The following is a 6,000-nucleotide window of genomic DNA, read 5'->3' as shown; positions in this document are numbered from 1 at the left end:
TGATGTGCCTTCAGGAAGCTGCTGAGGATTTTCTCATAGACTCTATGAATGATAGCTACATTGCAGCTGCATTTGCTCACAGGGTCACACTTATGAGGAAAGATTTTGTGCTTGTGTCAAGGCTAAGGTACAAGTTTGATAAGGCTCTTGAGCTCATTCCTAGTGAGGATCTTAGAGCCTTCCAAATTTTAAACATCCCTCCTTCCAGGAAGCAGAAAGATTCTGAGGTTGTCATTGAGGATGTTACACATGAGTACGAGACAAGAAAGTCCCAGGATATTAAAGCAGGAAAGGAAGTTGAGAGGGAGCAAGACATGATATCAGAGGATGCTATCCTTAAAGAGCAAGCTGAAATTTTGCGAGCATCCAACTCTCTTCTTTATGAAAAATTCATAGGCCAAATGGTGGTGGATGTCTCCTTGTTTGGAGATACTGAGGCATATTTGGACATATTCCCTCAAGACACAAGTATGCTTGTAAATCCCAACATTGAGCTTGTGAAACTCTGCTCTATATCTGTCTCAGGTATGTGTTGCTTTGCTAATTATTAGTGCATGTGCAAGGCAGACAGGCACAAGGGGCTCATTGGGGCTTGTGTTTCCTTTTCCAGTTGTCTTATGAGGGATCTTCCAGAGGCTCTAGTTATGCAAATTGCCATACTTGACCTCTAGTGACACAGTGCCTTTTCAACAAGCAAGGAACCCTTTCAAGTTTTTTTGATGATTTTACCATGCTGACCGACAATTACATATTATACCTCTATGTTGAAGGGTAATTCTTAACTCCTTACATGTTATTTTTAACATTTTGTGGTATTCTTAGCTAATTGTTTTTTATTTTGTAGAGGACATTGGAGTCTTATTATATTCAATCTTTTGGAGAAAGATATTATATTTATGAATTCATTGTCAAGTATCCATGGGAAAAGTAAACTGTAAGTATGAAGCATAATCTATGCTTGATGATGGCCCATTGTTTTCTATTAGTGCTTTTTGATTCAATGTCTTCTTGCAGTGCTGCCAAACTCATTGTTGGTCACCTGAGTACCACAAATAAGGATTACAATATAGAAGCTTTCAAGTACTACAATCAAAAAGTTCCTTTACAAACAGACTCAACATCTTGTGGATGGAGGGTGCTTGCAAATGCATGGAGATATCTTGAGTCAAGGTGCCGGATGACTACACTCACTGTAAGTGTGGTTCATGTATTTATTTTGATGTTTTATGTATGTATGTTCTCATGTCCTTTAGTTCCTTTTTCTATTTTTTTCAGTTGCATGACTATCCAGAGTCTTGGGTCACGTGGGTGAGAGAGAAGGCTGTTTCTATGGTTTTCGAAAGATCAATAAATCCAAATGATCTAGATTCTCCTTTGCCACCAAAGAAAGGTAGAGCCACCAAAGGTTTGGATGCAAAGAAACTGGATCAAAAGAAGAAAAGTCTTGCAAAAAAGATCCATACAAAGAAAAAGGATCACAAGAAGAGTCCTGCCAAGGGGAAGAGTCCCACGAAGAAGAAGATCCCTGCCAAAGGGAAGAGTCCTACCAAAAAGAAGATCCCTACCAAGGGGAAGAGTCCCACTAAGAGCCCTGCAAAAAAAAGAGCAGATACAAAGGGCCATCCATTCCACTCACCATTGAAATTCAAGGTTCAAAAGCATCATACACTTAAGAACAATAAGGGGGAGGCACCTAGCTCACCTTTCAAGCTACCATTCATGTTGCCAAAGAAAGCTTCCAAATCACCCAAGCCAGCCAGTCCTAAGGAGCCCAAAGCACCAACCCCTGCCAAGTCACCGTGCCAAGCCCTAAGGGGTCCAAAGCACCAACCCCTTCCAAGTCACCACCACCACCCACTCCTGAACTTTCACCCCCTTCTGAACACAAAAGGAAAAGGTTCTCTGAGGATGCAGAATCCTCTCAGGCAAAAAGAAAAGTGGAATTTCATGATTGAATAGTCCACAAAAGCTATGTACACTTTTGTTCATTTTGTCCATATGAACATATATATATATATACCCTTTGGTGATTCATAATTTTGTACTTCAAATAATTAATACCAACTGTCGATTCTTAATGTGTATCATGATGTCATGTAAGTTTAAAACAACATAAGTAGAGAAAAGATAAATATATTTGCAAAATGATTACAATATTGAACTTGTTTTTTCAAGTCCTTGTAAGTGGCTCAAATACAACTCTTTTTGGGGGAAGGCATGTGATGCAAGAGGTTGAATTCTCTATCCTTGTGCTCACCACAATTTCATCCACTTTGAATCTATACTCGGGAGATGTTTCATCAAGAAACTCAAGAGATTCTCTAACATCATTTAGTCTCCAATTTGTTGTTACTATCAAGCTTCTATACTCGGTGTGTGGATGGACTGTGACCTTCAGTTCAAACTTTGGACAATTTTCCTCAGAGTCGAGAGGAACCCAGCTACCTAATTTGCTTCTCCATCTCCTATAGTCGTAGCCCAGAACTAATGATTGACGACATAGTTGATATGAGATAGACATAGAATTTGGGCTTACTCTACAACTAATATTGTCACCAATATGGAATGTTTCTTTGGTGCTCCATCCGTCTCCAAGAAAATTATCCAGTTCAGTCATAGAAAGTCTTCTATTAAGCCACATCGTCTTTGTCCTCTGCACATCCATTGTTTTGAAACATGCCACAAAGACATGTATAGGCAAGAACCATTGAACTTTAATCCTTCTTGATATCCTGCCCGGAGACATAGCTTTAAGGATGTCTTCTTTGATCTTGGATTTGAAGCTTGATATAGTACATGCATCAGGAGCTTCCTAGTCAAGTGAACTTATGGTGGGAATGGGTAACTGATGTAGTTCTCCATATGCACCTTCTCGTGATGGAACTTTGTATTCTGCAAAATAGACAAACAAATCCATTGTTTTGTAAAAGGAAGGTGGCTTGTCAGTAGCTCTATTAAGGATGCAAGTCAAGAGTAGTCAGAGCCAAATATTAACTTTGTTGATCCTGTGGTGACACTAACTAACCTTGCAGAACAACCTACATAGGGAGATGAAATGTCAAGCAATGTTCATTTTAAGCTTCACAATGAAGGTGGACTTGGGAAAATGCGTCAAAATCATTGCATCAAAGCTTTCGGATGCAGTCTCTAGAAGAAGCGCAAACTGCACTCGTGAAAGAAATTTTCTTCACTTGAAGTGCTTTGGTCATGGTAGACAGTAGTCATTGGAAGGCCGCCTAGAAGAAAATCGATAAGTTTGGCCCAGGATTTTCAGTCCCTTTGTATCACACGATACGAAATGATCTCTTGGATAAATGTTACATTGAAGTCAAAGAGCGTGTTTCCAAAATAATACTTGGGAATTTTAGGATGCACAATTGTGAGTGATGGTTGGTCTTGTGTTCAAAGAAGACCACTAATCAATGTAATGCTGATTTCTCCAAGGGGAGAAACGTTCATAAAGGTGATTGATAGTTTCGATACAATTAAAAGTTGAAAATAAATTTTTGAGCTCTTGATTAATGTAATTAAAGAAATTGGAGCTGAACATGTTTTTCAAGTAGTCATGGACAATACAAAGAACTATAAAAACGCTAGCAAATTAATAAGAAAGTGCTTTTCACACATTTTTATCAATGGTTGTAATACACACAGCTTAAACTTGGTACTGAAGGACTGATACACTAGTGAAGAAACCACATGGTTCGCCAAAATAATTCACACATTGCAACAAGTTGTGAAATTTATCTTGAAACGACAAAGAGTGCTTAATTTCTACAGAACGCGCATGTCAGTGATATTGAAACTTCCTGCTGAAACTCAATTTTGTATGCACTTTTATACATTGGAATCACTTCTCCATAATGAGTACCTTGTGATGATAGACACTTTCAATTGCACAAACTTTGACGAATGATAGCTTGAGTAGAAAGAAAACGTGAAAAAGAAAATTACATGTCTATGTGGGTTCATATACAAGGCTTCTTGGTGGAGGAGTTTAATGGATGCATACCATGTAATGATGTCCATTATTTTTGCGATTCAAAACCTTGATCAGAAGGCACTAAATATGGGCAAAGTGTGTATGACATGGTCGTCAGTCCAACAAAGCCTTGAAAATCCAGAGGAGCTAAAAGAGTCTGTAGTAAAGAAGGAGTGGCGACTACCATTCTTTGTCAAACAATGAAGAATTTTGGCCAAGTATTTTCATGCAAGGTGGAAGAGAGCTCATAGTCCACTCCATAGTGTGGCTTACATGCTCGATCCAGAGTATTGGAATTTAGATCTAATGTCCAATACAGAGGTGGTCACCGATTTCTATCACACGATCAACACGTTCTACTCATGTTCAGGACCAAATTGATTGTATCAAAGAAATGAGTACATTTAGACTAAAAGAGGATACTCTTGCAAATAATTTTGTATAGTCAATGGCAAAAGAGAAACCTACATGGAAGTGGTGGATGATGAATGGTGGCCCAACATTACCCAACCTTACGTACCCTTGCAATGAAAGTACTAGCACAATGTGCAACAAACTCAAGTTCAGAGAGAGACTAGAGTAGTACAAGTATGTTCATAGCACTACTTGCAATAGATTATCAACAGGCAGAGCAAAAAAAATAGTGTATATGTTTTGCAATAAAAAGATATTGCATCACATCAAAAGTGCTGGCTACGAGGAGGAAATGCAAGTCTAGTTGTATGATTGTCAAAATGAAAATAAAGAAGAGTTCAATGTCGGTGTATCTCGATGCACTATAGATAAAATAGAAGAGAATCTGATAACAGATGTGGAAGTTGAATTATAAGAAGACCCACAACAACCAGATAACAACTTCATAGATTCAATATAGCTTGAGAGTAGAATGAAGATTGTGTCAAAAACCATTATGAAAGAGCTTGTATTCAACGTGTTTTGATCTTATATAATACTTCATAGTAGCAATTATACATAATCTGTCGATCTCAATTGTTATGCTCAGAACCTTCATCTTTGTTACCAAATAGATTTCTAATTGCATGTGCTAGGGGTGTCTTAGCGGGCTTGCTTGAACTTATACTCATTTGCCATGCCAAACATATAGTAAATCCATTGTGGAATATCTTGTGAACATATTGCACATCGGCTACTATTTTGCATTAAAATAATTAGACACATGAGGTGATAATAATGACCACATGCCAATGTATAGAATCCACTCCATCCATCAAAATTCTTATAGCAAACTGGACACTGGGAAGATGAAGATGCATCCGATTGTGACATGGGAACCAACTCTGGATGCAAGACGAGGTGACTAATGTGTGTCCCTTGTACATGCGAAGGATATACTCGTTGTGTCAAATTCTGAACATCGTGGCTTAAGCGATGAATACTTTTCTCCATTCGGACATGGGATGCTTGTGGTGTTTGGGTTGCTATAGATAGCCGTGTTATTTTTGCATTTTTCTCTGCCAGTTGTGTTGTGAATATCTTTTTCCTTTTTTAATTGTATGTCAGCCCCTTCAACTATCAATGCCAGCTCATACTGTGTGAAAGTGACACAACTCTCCCTGATATCATCGGTGGCTATAGTTGTCTCCTTCGAGGAAAAGTCTACTAGTCGTTGCTGCACAAAATTTACATGCAACATTTTTGCAAAATATAACACACAATCTACATTGTACATGGATGGCCATAAACTTCCAAGTAGATCCTCTCAGTGTTATCTTTGATTTTTTGTGAAGGCACTTCGATACTTTCTACCGTACTTTCTTTATATCTACATCCTCACATGGCCATATTGTTTTAATCATATCCTTGGTCACTTCTTTATTGATATCTTTTCATTGCAATAATTTGGATTTGCCCATTTTGGTAGTCGTCGAGCAATGCGCGTCGCTTATTGTGCCAACATACCATGCGCTAGAGATTTCATGCACAGAAACGCATTATCAGCCACATGTTGTTGATCATCTAGCATCGTTTGGGTACCACAAACTTGTTCTTCATCAGCC

Source organism: Adiantum capillus-veneris, chromosome 25 (assembly GCF_014529385.1).
Source record: "Adiantum capillus-veneris isolate H3 chromosome 25, ASM1452938v2, whole genome shotgun sequence".
NCBI lineage: Eukaryota > Viridiplantae > Streptophyta > Polypodiopsida > Polypodiales > Pteridaceae > Adiantum > Adiantum capillus-veneris.
This window is presented reverse-complemented; position numbering follows the sequence as displayed.